The sequence below is a fragment of the Micromys minutus genome (genome assembly GCF_963924665.1).
Source record: "Micromys minutus genome assembly, chromosome: 6".
Classification (NCBI taxonomy): Eukaryota; Metazoa; Chordata; class Mammalia; order Rodentia; family Muridae; genus Micromys; species Micromys minutus.
The window spans coordinates 25,897,179-25,911,548 of NC_137975.1; the positions used below are offsets into that span (position 1 = coordinate 25,897,179).

The 14,370-nt window shown below is 41.0% G+C and overlaps 1 protein-coding gene across 3 annotated transcripts in view; it reads right to left on the reverse strand.

Moving 5' to 3' along the window:
* PPP1R12B (protein phosphatase 1 regulatory subunit 12B) overlaps positions 1 to 14,370 on the reverse strand; it is a 185,028-nt gene that overhangs the window by 26,322 nt on the left and 144,336 nt on the right. The window lies entirely within an intron of this gene.

The following is a 14,370-nucleotide window of genomic DNA, read 5'->3' on the forward strand; positions in this document are numbered from 1 at the left end:
TGGAGGAGAGACCGTCACTGACTTTCATGTGACACGGAGTCACTTGACGCACAATATCCATCCCATTAATCCCCTTTAGTATCCCAGCCACCCACAAGCATTTGACTGATGTGTGTTAGTTGATTTACTTCCTCTTCTCAAAGGACAGAAAAGAATGAAGAGACACAGTACCCAATGAGCTGTAAAAGGAAGGGAATCTTTTACTGGGGGCAATGCTCTATGCCCTATTTGTTCCCTCTTGGAAGCCACTGTTTTGTCAGTGCAGGCATAGAGCAGCCTCAGGTGCCAACCCCAGAGATGTTCTGGGACGTGGAGTGCCACAGTGCATCTCAGAGGCGGCTTGTTATGGAATCTCTCTTCAAGTCCAGGGCTGTACTTAGGATGGTCAAAAGAGCACACCCTAATTCTGTGGGTTTCTCTCCTGTAGCTATGGAGTACAGACTTCTTTTATGTGTTCTTAGTAAGTTTCCACACTATTTTATATTATAAAATATAATAAAATATAGGATATAATATAGTATATCTCTGGTTACTAATACATTTAAATATTCTCTCTCTCTGTCCGTCCATCCATCCATCCATCCATCCATCCATTGTGTATGCATGCATGTGTGCACATGTGCCAGAGGTGGGTTTTCAGGAGAGCGTTCTTTCCTTCCATTTGAGTCCCAGGGACTGACACCATCAGGCTTGACAGCAAGTATTATTACCCACAGACTAATCTTGCCATAAAAATGAGACAGGTCCTGTTTGAGGTAAAAGGAAACCATTCAGAAATATATCTATATATTTATAACATTCTCATATACTTTTGATGTTCTTTGAGAATTCTAAAATTTAGAAATTTGGAGTTATGGCAATTTTTCTTTTGTATATATCTGTTTCTGTTGCTCTGTCTTCTTTGTTCATTTGCTTCTGTTTTGACAGAGTCTGGCCTCAAAACCCAGAGATCTGCCAGGTGAGTGACTGAAGGCTCCATCGGGTTAACACGGCACACCCGTCTGTCACTGGCCACCTGAGTTATCTAAAGGTTCTTCCTGCATTAAAAACAAGAACAGGCCTGGCAGTGGTGTTGCACGACTTTAATCCCAGCACTCAGGAGGCAGGGGAGGCAGATCTCTGAATTCAAGGCCAGCCTGGTCTACAAAGTGAGTTTCAGGACAGCCAGCGCTACAAGGAGAAAGTCTGTCTTGAAAAACAAATCAATAAACATCACCAACAAAACAAGAAAGAAAACAAGAACAGCAACAACAATGACAACAAATCCAGGGCTTGGCAGGCGAAGGTTGGAAGGTGCTTGCCACCAAGTCTGAGTACCTGAGGCACAACTCCACATCGCAGGAGAGAAGCAACTTCGGAGAGCTGTCCTCTGAATGCTGTGGCCCGTGGGCACACACAAACATAATAAGTGCTTTACAATTCACCAGCTCCCAGTCGTTACTATTACTCCCATGTAAGAGCTTAGTGTGGCAGCAGAGACCTGTAATCACAGCTGTTCAGAAGGCTACGGCAGGTCGGGCATATGAACAAAGCCTATGTGGGCTGCAGAGTGAGTTCAAGACTAACCTGAGCAACTTACTGAGAGCTCATTTCAGAAAAATAAAGGAAAAAGAACTCAGGGCATACAGCCCTGTGGAGCACTCGTCAGGACTGGGGTGGGGGGTTGAGAGAAAAGTAGCGAAGTCAGGGCGCTCACTATTACATTCACTAGCTCTGTGGTAAGATCTCCTTACAGTATGTGAGTTAATACCCAGGGAAATGTTCACAGTGACTTGTCAAATACTTGTGAATAACTCAGACTGAACGTCATCCTAGCCAATGTGAAGAAACTGTTCTATACTTAAAGCCTATGGTATGCAGAGCCTTGCAGGAGAGGCCCAGAGAAAGAGGTCTAACTAGTCCCTTGACTTGGGGAGTCCTGTGGGCACACTTAGGAGCTTGTCTGCAGCATGAGCGGGAAAACATAAAATGTGTGGAAAGATGAGCTCTGAGATGATGGCAGACACCCCCCCCCCCATTGTTTCAACAGTGACAACTTACTGTTATGGTGAATGTTTTAAAGTCTTAAAATTGAAATTCACCTGAAATTCACCCCACTCTCTTGTTCCCAGTTAACTTCCTTAGTGCTGATAGGACCAGAGCATGGTTACTGGTAACTAGAGCTGACTGAATCGCTCATGGCTCTGAATTCTAATTTTTACTCTTCTGTCCATGACACTTGGGAAAGTAGCCAGTATCCCCTGATAAGAGTGACATGTGACAACTGGGAGGAAATACATTATTAACAGGCCAGTACCCTTCCTCTTTCCTTCTCTTCTTCAGTTACAAGCACATGTGCTATGCTGGTGCTCATTAGAGTAGTGAAGTTAACTTGGCTCCCGGGAGCCAGAAGATCCAACCCAAAGCAAAGCACTGCTTTATTTTCCCTCACACTCCTGGGCAGCCTTTCACAGCAGGTCCCTTGGAAGCAGCGTTGCCGCCTCTCCAGAGACAGGCCTACATTCTTGCCTAGGGATAAAGGATGACTTGTTTATAACTGAAGAGACTGCTTGGGGCGGCCATTTGCTTCATTCTGTTGTAACATAAGCATTCTACAGTGTGCACAGACAATGGTCTGGTTAACTTTCTGACAATGAAGTCAGCTCTGTCTAGCTGACTTCATTTTTCCTCAGTTGGTTCCTCAGCTGGAAATGTTCCTTCAGTTCCTTCTTGTAAATAGCCTGTTGTGAAATAAGATATTTTTTTTGACATCTTCAGCTTTAATTTCTACAGTGTGAACTTTGGCACCCATCTCTAGACAATTTAAAAGTGCCTTGCCCCACTAAAACAGGGAAGCCAGAAATTTTACTATGTATCAATCTTGGCAACTACATAGAATAAAGTGTGCTATGTGCTAATCATTGCCATTGATTTACCACTGTAAGAATGAAATTAACTTTTTTCCTTTGAATGTTCTAGAAACACAACACACCTCATTATCCCACTTTAGTAAAGTTCTCAGTTATTTGATGACACAGTATGGCTGTATATACTGTACAGTCTCTACTAAGGATGTTGCTTTAAAATGCAAATACTTAAAAATGGAAAACCATAAAGACTAGGCTGGTACTCTCAAGCAATAGCCATAGAAAGGCCACGGGCTACCTGGATGTCAACAGGCAGATTCCACGGGGGCTTATTTCCCACAGATGAGAGCACGTGGAAAAGGCAATGCCAATGTGCTCAGACTTGTGATGGCTACAAGGCTCTTGCCCCCACAGCCTTTGTAGAGATAATTCTCCCAGACAGACATCTTGGAAGCTGATGAATGACACTCCTTCCTGCCTGGAACACTAAAAGCTAAAAATAGGCATGTTATGATTCTCTGCTGTCAACTCCTTTCTGGTATCTTTTATAAAATGTATAAGAGAGGCCTGATCTAATAGACAAGGCAATAGATGGTCCACTTAGACCCAAACAGGATGGAGAACATTTCTAAGTCAGTGCTTGATTGCTCCCACAACATCCCCTCTAGCTTCTGCCTGACTTTGGAGTGATGTGGAATTCCTGGATTCCTGATTGTTGCATTCAAGGCTAGCTCTAGCAATGTTCTGGAATAGCTAACTCAACATATTAGAGGAGAATGTATAAATTTCCTAAATCTCAGAAGCCAATGAAATTTGGGTACAGAGGTGTTAAAATGGTTATCTAAATATAAACACTATTTCTAAGGGAAAACAGACTTGTAAAGGAGACAGTATTTTCTTTCTTAAAGAAAAGGTTTCCTGAAGTTTATATCCTAAGAAGAGTATGGTTATAAATTGCAAAGACACCCGAACCTTACAGGATTTAATGTGTAATTGTCTAACTTCTGATAAAATGACTTAGGTTTTAAAATAATGCTTCTTGATTTTCACTAATGAATACATCTAGAAAATGCTGATTTGCTTCGTTTTTGATATCCTAGGTGATTGGAGGGTGAATGAAAACAAAACACAACACCAAAAAACTGGTCAGGGCCAGGCAGAGAAAGCTTTGTGTATCTTGGGTAAGGGTAGAGTAGCTCACTGATACAGAAGACTTAAAGTCAATGTTTCATTCTGTCGTCACTCAGACTAAGCACATTTCAACCGCTAGGCTGACATAACTTGTTGTAAAAGCTGCCTTCCACTCCTCAGACAGACTACTGAGGAAACCCGGAGACAAGAGAAGTGGCAGTGTGCCTACATGGCCTCAGGGGAGCAGTAGGAAAGGAAGCATGAGAGGCAAGCACATCACAGACCAGGAGATGAATATGGAAGGGCACAGAGGAGAGCAGAGAATAAGGACTTCCAAGGCACAGAGTGCAGAGACCCCAGAAGAATCTCACATGCTATAGAGACTGGAATTGTGGCTACCTACACTCTAGGAATGGCCTGATTAGCTTACTTTTGCCCTCTGAATAGTTTTTCTTTATAAAGTACAATAGTTACATTTGGTCCACTCTAGGGTCTAGATATCTCATCTATACAAAACAACACTATGTATTTCAAAAACAATGTGAATCTTTACCCAATTTGCAAGTTAACACACAAATATATTATCTCAGACATTTTAATTGGGAAGTCTTTGAAAGAACATTTTTAAGTGTTTTTGTTTAAGAGCATTTTGTTCTACCTTTCACTCAAGGGGAGGTCTCTGGTGTGTTTGAACTGGATAAAAATTGTTTAGTGAGGGTATTACTTTCATGGCTTAATGGTTCAAGTGGAGGCAGCAGATACTGGGGATGGGGCTCTGGGGCAGAAGAGATGTAAAGCTATTGAGAAACCAATAAGAACCCAGTGAGCTGAGGTGAAAAGAATGACTAGCTGGAGAAAATATGGTTTGAAGCATGTCCCAAATTAAGAAGTAGGCTCCTTCCTTTCCTGCCTCTTTAAATACTCCTTAATGGCCCCCAGCTCAGGCCTGCTTCTAATAAGAGAGCAGAGGGGAGACTGCCATTAATTCAGATGGCAATCCTCGAAAGGGACAGGAACCAGGATGGTTTTGATTTCTGAAATGAGGAGAGCCTTTAAAACACTAGTGGCTAGGTTATAATATCCCCACCAAAGCTTTTAACTTGAAAGTTATCGATATCCAGAAAGGCACATAATTAAAACCAAACTCTTTCTACCAAGTTTAAAATAAAGTCATGGCTCAGGAAAGCTAGGCCCAAGGGAAAGGGACAGAACAAGTCACATGTCCACTGCCAAGGTTGAAACTGCTTTAACTCATGTTCCTTTGGAGTCAGGGTCTGACCCCACAGTGATGGGAAAAAAATCTCCTATTTACATTTCCCAAAGAAGGACTAAACAGAAGGAACATTTTATATCATGTTCTGTATTCTAGCTGAGCCAGGGGAAACAAATTGAGCTATTCTGGGATGCCCCACAGAGAACCACCCTTCCATTTTAGAGTTCTCAGACTGAAGGCTGATGAGAAACAAGCCAATAGGAGTGAGGCTTCAAGGACAGAATTTAAAGCCAAATTTCAAAGCCCTTGAAAAACCTAATTATAATCACACACACACACACACACACACACACACACACACACACCCCTCTGCACGCACACTGCTAGAAACCATTATAGTTTCTATAATATGTCTAGGACAGACAAAAGTGTCCTAGCATCGTATCTTCAGGAATGCCCTTCATAACTAAAATGGATAGGAATTTCAAGGAAACTTGAAATAAGGCTGGTATAGTGCTCAGTAGTGTTGGAATAGATCTTCCTAACGTCTGTATCCCTTGTGTGAAGATGTGACCGTGGGGAACACAGAGCTGTGCTGGTTCTCCCTGCGTGTGCATCACAGGCCACCCTTCCCTATCCCCATCAGTCTCAACTGCACTAGTTCTGTTACCACCAGAACAAATGATCATAAAACCTGGAGTCTCAAAACATGCACGACCTCAGTTTCACAGGTCACAGGGCTGCACTGCTCTGGTGGCTTCTTTGTTCTTTGCCTTTGAGCTCATTCATCAGGAGACTCCCAAGATCCTGCACCTTGGGAAGGCTGCAGCCTTCCTGCTGTCAACCAATGGCCACTTGGGGTGTGTGGGGTTTCCATATCCCTTTTCACTCAGCTCCTTCCCCCTTCAATCCAGCAATGGCACACGGGTCCTTTCCCTTCATACCGTCGCTCTTTGTGTCATCAGGTTCATGTGAGTAGATCAGGTAGGCCCACTTGGGGAAAATATCTACCTAGCAGAAGGTCAACTGTGTGTACAATGGTTACATAATCATGGCAAACATATATTTTCCTAAATATAGGGTCAGGATATAATCTGAGAACTATTTCTAACTTTCCCCCTTTAACAACAAAACATGGTCCAGTTAATAACATCCTAGAAAAAATATGGTCTCTCAGCTACAATGAGTAACCACATATATTTTGTATCCAAACAATTCTAAAAGTAGCCCTATGCTACAAAAAGTGCTCATCCATGAGAGACAGTAGACTCCTGCAAGTTGCTCTCTGACCACAGCATATGTGAGCACCACCCCCAAATAAATATAACAAATGAAAATAAGTATAGAAGTATTCATCTTCTGGGGGCATTTATTAAGATCCCAAAATATTATTAGGAATTTACAGCTCATAGTTTTTACAGTTCCTGAAGTTCCAGAGGAATGTCTAGATTATTTTGGAATTATAAAACGTACTTACCCTAGAAGTAACTATATGAATATATCATGTCCTTCATAAAATATCTGAGGCAAACGATTTTTTAAAAGGTAATTCTAAGGTCCTTAGGATGCATGTGTGCCTTTATACGCTCACACATGTTCACTACCTGGCCATCCTTGTGTTGTGTCTAGAATGCCACAAGCTTATTCTACCTATGGCTTGGACACACAGTGTGCACAGCTATCTGAATATATATTGTAATCATTCAAAAACTGGGCTCAGTAAAACCTGAGTGCTCCTCCAAAAGGAGCTTGTTAATAATGCATATAGTAATTCTACCTAGGGACAGAGCACTTGCCAAGCATGTGCTGAGTGCCATCCTCAACACAAGAAAAGAAGTCATGAATGTATAAGTCCCCAGCTCAGTCTTGAGTGCCCTGAGCCCCAGTCTTCAGGTGTCCTTGTCCTTGTGTTTTTCTGAGTGCTTGGGTCTCATAAGCTCTTCAGCAGACCACATTTTTTTTCAAGGTGCTAAGCTTCCCATGGCCAAAGCCCAAGAAGAAATGTTTACTGATGTTTGATTTTTTTTTTTGAGGCAGGCTCTCACTATGTAGCTCTGGTGGCTTCTAACTGTGGCAACCCTCTTGCCTCAATCTCTTGATGCTTGTCTTTCTGCACATGTGTGCACGTATTGGGATGATCAGCCTGACACCACGCCTGCCTGAGATGGATCTCTCTCTCCTCTCTCCCCTCTCCCCTCTGTCAACATAGTAAATGTTGTAGCTTATTGGATAGTGGTCGTCTAAATTTTATTTGGACCAAGCTGTTAATTTAAACTTTATAAAAAGGGCTTCCCAGATTTCAAGGTCTTCAGCAGATAAGGTACTTCCTCTACAAAGATGACCTACAGTAACAGTAAAAAAATCAAAAGGAAAATGATTCCAAGTGCCCAAGCCTAAGCCACATGAGGTTTAACGTTGTTTCTCAGTAACTTCTATCTATCAGGGACTTCCTCTGGTTTTGCCTTTTTCTTTTTGCCCCACAGAAACAAACTCATCTATTTTGGAGCTATAGATGTACTAGCATGATTAACAGGAACCATTTGAATTGCCTTGGGAAAACCCATGTTCAGCTTTCAGTTCAGAAATTGCAATTTCTAGCATGTAGCCTCTGATTTTTCAAAAACAGTCAAATTTTATACAGACAGCAGTTTTCATTAAGTAACTGTGTCTTGCCAGCCTTGCAAGTGATGCAGAGTAATAAATATATGATTACAAAATCTAAGACACAGCTTTGATCCTATAAGCATGCCTACAAGAGAGCAAGGTAAGAAATAAAACTGATTTAATGTAATCAAGGTTATCTGGTTCCTACAGTAAACAAATAGGGAGAGACTCATACTGATTAGAGATCTTGGACAAGGCTTTAAATAGGGCTTATAGATGTCCTGGAGTCTGAAGCTGATGGTTGTAAAAAAATGACACAATCACATGGGGCCGATGGGAAATCCGCCACAGGTTAGGGTGTTACTAGAGCCACAGTTATTCCATAATATTACTATGCGCTAAAAGGAGACACTCCAAGAGATTAAAACAAAAAGTGAATTAAAAATTATTATTCCATTTTTATTGTTCCACAGAGAAATGGAGTCTTCAAATACACAGTGAGCTGAATGGTCTTAAAATGTAGAGCAGAGGAAAAACTGTAGCCAGCTGGGAGGCAGGACTAGAAGGTCTTTCAGGTAAGAAATCCTCGGTAATTCACACTCTACTATTCCTAAACTTGTTACAACTTAATAGGTTCCAAGTTTCAGTATTTGTTTAAAATTTATTTATAAAGCAAATTAATATCATAAACAACACAGTAAAATCATCTTCCTATAAGGATCTCTTTTTGAGTGCTAAAAATGGTTTTAGAGTAACTATTTGTACACAATTGACAGATGCACTAGATGTGATGTAGAATCTTACTACCACAGGGCATGGCATACTTTTTCTCCTTTCCAAAGGTAGGAGCCAATAGCTTTATTCAGACTTCAAAACAATAAGCTTAAGGCTATAGGTCAGAAGGAGTAAGTAGAAAGTGGGCTGGGTCCAAAAATAAAATGTTTTACTTGAGTGCTAAAGGATTTATTTGCTCTTAATTCTAGTTTTAAAATGATATAAATTTGTCTTCTTTCCAATTATTTTGTAAGTTTTTCCTCCTTTAAACTAGGTTCAATTGCCCTCATCATCTTTTTTAAATCAGACCTAATAATCAGGAATATTGGTAATTATCTAGGAGCTCTGTCACCGAGGCACAGTGGTTCCTCTAGAGCAGCTGCATAGTGGATAAGTCAGGTTAGAATAAAGGCTCTGGATCCTGATTAGCTAACTGCCCAATTGCCTGTCCCAACAGTCTCATCAGTGAGATAGGGACACTGCTACTCTGTGTATAAGGTCACTGATCAAGAGTGAGTCAGGCACTTCTGCAGCACAGTGCATGCTGGGCACAGCTACTCCAAGCACAAGCTTCTTCATGCTTCCATGCTGCCCGCTTGTCCCTCTTTGGTCCTTTGATTCTCCCAAAGCTTGATGACTACTAGAGGAATTAAGAGCAAATGAATCCCTCAGCACTCAAGTAAAAGATCTTATTTATGGATCCAGCCCACTTCCTACTTACCTCCTCCAGCCTTATTCTTCCTTAAAGCAATACAACGATTTTAAAGAATCCTTTAAATTTAAAAGAAATTTACTTTCATTTACTTTACAATTTAACTTTGATCTAAAAATACTTAACTTTTTACACAGACTTTAAAAACAACTATATTTTGATGCCATCATGTAACTAAAGAAGCTTGTTGGATGGAGGGCTGGGATGACACCCAGATTCTCATAACCAATACCCAATGCATAAAAATCCCGTCAAGTTCAGAACCAAAAGGGAGCTAAAGCAAGCAAGCAAACACACACACACAAAACCCAAAAGGCTGATGAAGTCTAACTCTAGTCATTTCCCCTTGGCCTTCTGAATACAACTAAGTGTCAGTTTACCCAAATATGAGACCCCCCTCCTTCCCTCACTGAAGATTTTGGGGCATCTGCATAAGGAACGTTGGAAACAGACCCCTGAAACTCCTTTGTTTCTCATGTACCTTAGGCATGCAGCATATAGATGCCTTTTTATTGTATTTTTAATGCACCTCCATTTTTATTGTGACATGAAGTCAGAAATGGGATTTTTCTCCTTGTGGCATCATGTTGGCCCCCAAAGTGTTCAATTCTGGAGCCTTTCAAATTGTGGCTTAGGTATGCTAAACCTACATTTTCTGAATGTCCCAAAGAACCTCTTAACCAAGAACAGTTTCCTGCTCACGTTTCTTCCTCTCACATTTGCCAAGTCAGTTTGTTCTCTTTTCTCTGTTCCTATCCTGTATTCACCCTGCTATTCTATCAGCCCTGAAGGTTGGTCAGTCCATCATCAAAACAGCAGAACCTTCCCTGTGCTCCCTGGAGAATGCCTCAGATCTGCCATGTCTTACCTGAAGCCCTGCCACTAGGGGACAACTGACTTGAGCATTTCCTGTCCCCCCCCCCCCACATTTAGCTTCCGGTGTTTCTTCAATATGCAGTCTGGATCACAACTCTACTTCAGACTGTCAATCCTCTGTGCACACTAAATCCTCAGAAGGAAAGACTAAGAGCCACCCGGCATGATCCCTTATTTCCTCTTGTAAATACTGTCTCTCATTCCAGCCACACTGAACTGCAGCTCTGAAAACAACTCCGTGTTTTCTCACGCCTTTCCCTCTGCCTCTGTAGTATGAGTCTTTGTCACCTAGGTTCTGTTCTGCACACATAAGGTTAATATATTCTTTATGGAACTCAACTAAAATACCCTGAACCTATGTCCTTATTAGAAAATTCATCTCCCTGTGATATGAACTTCATTTTTCATCTTCCAATTAGAAAATATGTCTTTCATTTATGAATTTCCGCATCCAAAATGGGGGCTACACCATAGCAGATGCTCATGAGATGTTAACTGTGAAAGGATCAATAGTAGAGCAGATTGGCTGGCATGTGGCACAGTCTATAACCCCCATTGCTTGATGAGGGAGGAGGATTGCTCATGAATTGAAGACTAGCCCACAGTGAGGCCACATATCAAAACAGAGCGGATGACTTATTGCCTACTTACCATGGGAAGGAGAAAAGCACAGCTTTCAGAATAGTGCTGATGTCTTCAAAACTCTCAGTCTTTTCGGTCCACACACCCTGGTTTCAGAAGCTACCTTATCGAGGCTCTATGTAAGGCATGGATTAACAAAGCCAGTATGTGTCTACTTAGAACTTGAGTAATGGCTTCCAAAGGGGAATCTACTTTCCTAACTACAGACTACCAGCACTGCCCAGGAAGATTCCTTGGACTGAAGAAATGTAGTTTATTGACTTTTCTTGGAAAAAAAAAAAGATGGTGGCTTTAATTAGGCAGAAAAAAATGGCTAACAGATTGCATCCTAATTACCCAGAAAAATGTTTCTCATTCCATGATAATGAATTATAAAGTGGAGGTTAATGAAGAAAAAAAAAAAAAAAAAAAAGGATTCCAGACTAGTAATGTCTCAGATGTAGAATCCTAGGTAAAGAACACAAAATATTATTCTATAAAAGTACTTGTGTTGGCCAGAGGCATCCAAAGCACCTCTCAAGGCTGATCAATAACCAGGGCTGGGAAGGGAATGCCCTGGTCCTGAAAACCAGAGATCCTAATAAATACACTCATGAAAACTGCAATCTTTTACCATTAAATTTATCTAATGAATTGATTAGGGTGTGCATTACTAGTTGGTATGAAAATATTTATGTAAAACTCTTTCAACTGCCTACAGCAATCCAGACTAAATGCTAATGATCGTGGGTTATAAATACAGGTCAAATACTTGTATCACAAATGAGCAATCAGCACACAATTGCCTAGTTAAAAGATTCTTAAAATTCAGATATTTAGATGCTGATTCACTTCAAGATGCAGTCAGCACGGTTAGCATCAAATGAGCACTGAACTTTGGGTATCTACTAGCATGCACACACACATGACTCGTGTACACACACACACACACACACACACACACACACACACGCATGTTCTATATTCTCCCTCACACATGCACATACATATGTTCTATATTTATATTTCTCCCCCCTCTCTCTCACACACTCACACACACACACACACACACACACACATGAATGTTCTATATTCTCCCTCACACATGCACATACATATGTTCTATATTTATATTTCTCCCCCCCTCTCTCTCTCACACACACATACACACACATGAATGTTCTATATTCTCCCTCACACATGCACATACATATGTTCTATATTTATATTACTCCCCCCCTCTCTCATACACTCACACTCACACTCACACACACACACACACACACACACACACACACACACACAAAACTTCCTTTCTGAGGTACAATTCTGTTACATCGCTCAGGCAGACTGGCTTTAATCATGTGTTTCTTTTGCCTCAGCCTTCTGAGGGCTATTCTCAGTTATGCAGTAAAGGGGCACATTTTAACAATACTTTGGTAGTAAATATATATGGCTCCAAATTTTTAATTTTTTCCTTTTTAAGTTGGTAGCACTGGGATCTGGCATAGGCCGTGCACATTCTAGGCTCTATGACTAAGATTCCTTAGCCCTGGCTTTTTTCTTTAAACATTTTATTTTAAGAAGTAGTCTTACTATGTTGCCCAGGCAGTCCTTAAACTTGTTCCCCTCCTGCTGCTTCCACCTCCTGAGCAGCTGGGATCACACGCAGGTAGCCTGGCCTAGCATTGTACTGCTGGAAAAGCATCTTATGTTCCAGCTGCTTCACGGCAAGCGAGAGTCTTTCTACTACTAAGAGACATGGTTCTGCTTTTTCAGTGTAACAAATCAGTCGACAAAGCAATAGTTCATAAAGACGTTAGACCTAAAGCAACCCAGACCAAATGTTTCAGATACAACTTCAGGTACAAGACATGCGGAACTATGAGATGCCAAAGAACCCATTCAAGAAATTACTTCATTAACCCACAGAAGGCTCAACCAACAGTGCCATAAACACATCACAGCCACTCTCAGTGAGGGCTGGAGGGATGTAGGAGGGTAAAGAGGAACAGAGGGACACTTTTACTAATGAGGAGAAAGGCTGTGACAGTTTGGGTATTTGTTCTGGAGGATACAATGTTTTACATGTAGCTGAGGCAGGCCTTAAACTCAACTAGCCAAGCTAGGCTCAAATTTGTGATTTTAACATTTTTGTCTCAGCCACCACCACACCAGGTAATAGGTATTTTTATTTTATGTGTAAGAATGTTTTGCCTGCATGTATGTATGCAGATCATATGCTTGCCTGGTACTCCAGAAGTCACTGGGTTCTCTGGGATTGGAGTTATGGATTATGGGTCAGCATGTGGTTTGCTGGAAATCACTTGGTCCTAAATAAAAACTGTTAAGTGCTCTTAATTGGGGAGCTATCTCTCCAGCTTTTAAGGGAGTGTTTTTTTTAAAAACAATGTTTAAGGATATAGTTTATGTTTAGAGAATAACATACATTATTTAAAAATATGAATGAGCAAAAGTAAACACCTATCTTGACTGTTGAGGACATGTATTTTCTTTTGCGTATGAGTGATATTTCACTGGGGAGAAAGCCACACAATATTCAGGCAGGCAGAAGAAGTGTTTTGTTGTTGGTATTTTTTTTTCCTTTTACATCTATTAACTTACTTTTGTGTAAGCACATGCATTTGTGCAGGAGGACAACATGGGGGGGGGAGTTTTCCTCTTCTTCCATCATTTCCAGGGGATCAAACTGAGGTCATCAGGCTTAGTGGGAAGTGCCTTAACCTACTGAGCCACCTTGTTGGCCTGGATTAGACTTCCATACTATTAAAGAGGTCACAGGCTTACGAAGTATGGAAATCTGGCATTACACAATTCGGAAAGCATCAGCTACTGCCAAGAGTTCAAAAGAGAAGGTGACACAGTCTCTGGGCTTGCACTCAGAGACCATGCTGTCATTGCTTTCACAAGTGAAATACTATTCAGCTATTAACTTAGCCATAGGACTTCTTGAACATTTGCTGAAGAACAAAATGTCCAAAATATTCTGTATATAAACAGCCATTATTTAAGAATTCTCTGAAGACATTTTCCTTATATGGAAACATTTCATATTTAGCTCCTTTAACACCACTGGAATAATAATAAATTTTTTAATACTTGTTAAAAAATTCAGTCCTGTTTTGAAGAATGTTAGATCAATCAGGGGCCATACTTTTTCAATAATTACAATCTCCAATGGAGGTGGGGGGCATGACTTCAAGATAGAGTAATTGGTCATGTCTTTATTGTAAAGGCCTAGTCATTTTCTTTAAGAGAAATCTGAGGCCTACAAGGCCTTGGGATCTGTGGTGTTTCTGACTCCAGAGGGCATGACTGGAATGTAAGAACCAGTCACAAGAGATTCAATTATGGCCTGTCAGTTGCCTTCGTTGGTCAAAGACACAGCATTCTTCTTCCCTGCAATTTCAACTTCCCGTGTCCACACAACTACCTAGGTTTTTAACTATTATCTTGGCCAATAAGCGGACCCTTAAACTTCAAGTCTACCTGTTTGCACTCTAAGTGACAATGACTTTTAAAGTCGAGAAACCTGAGATTAAAACTCTGCTGCTTACTATTCAGGTCATGCT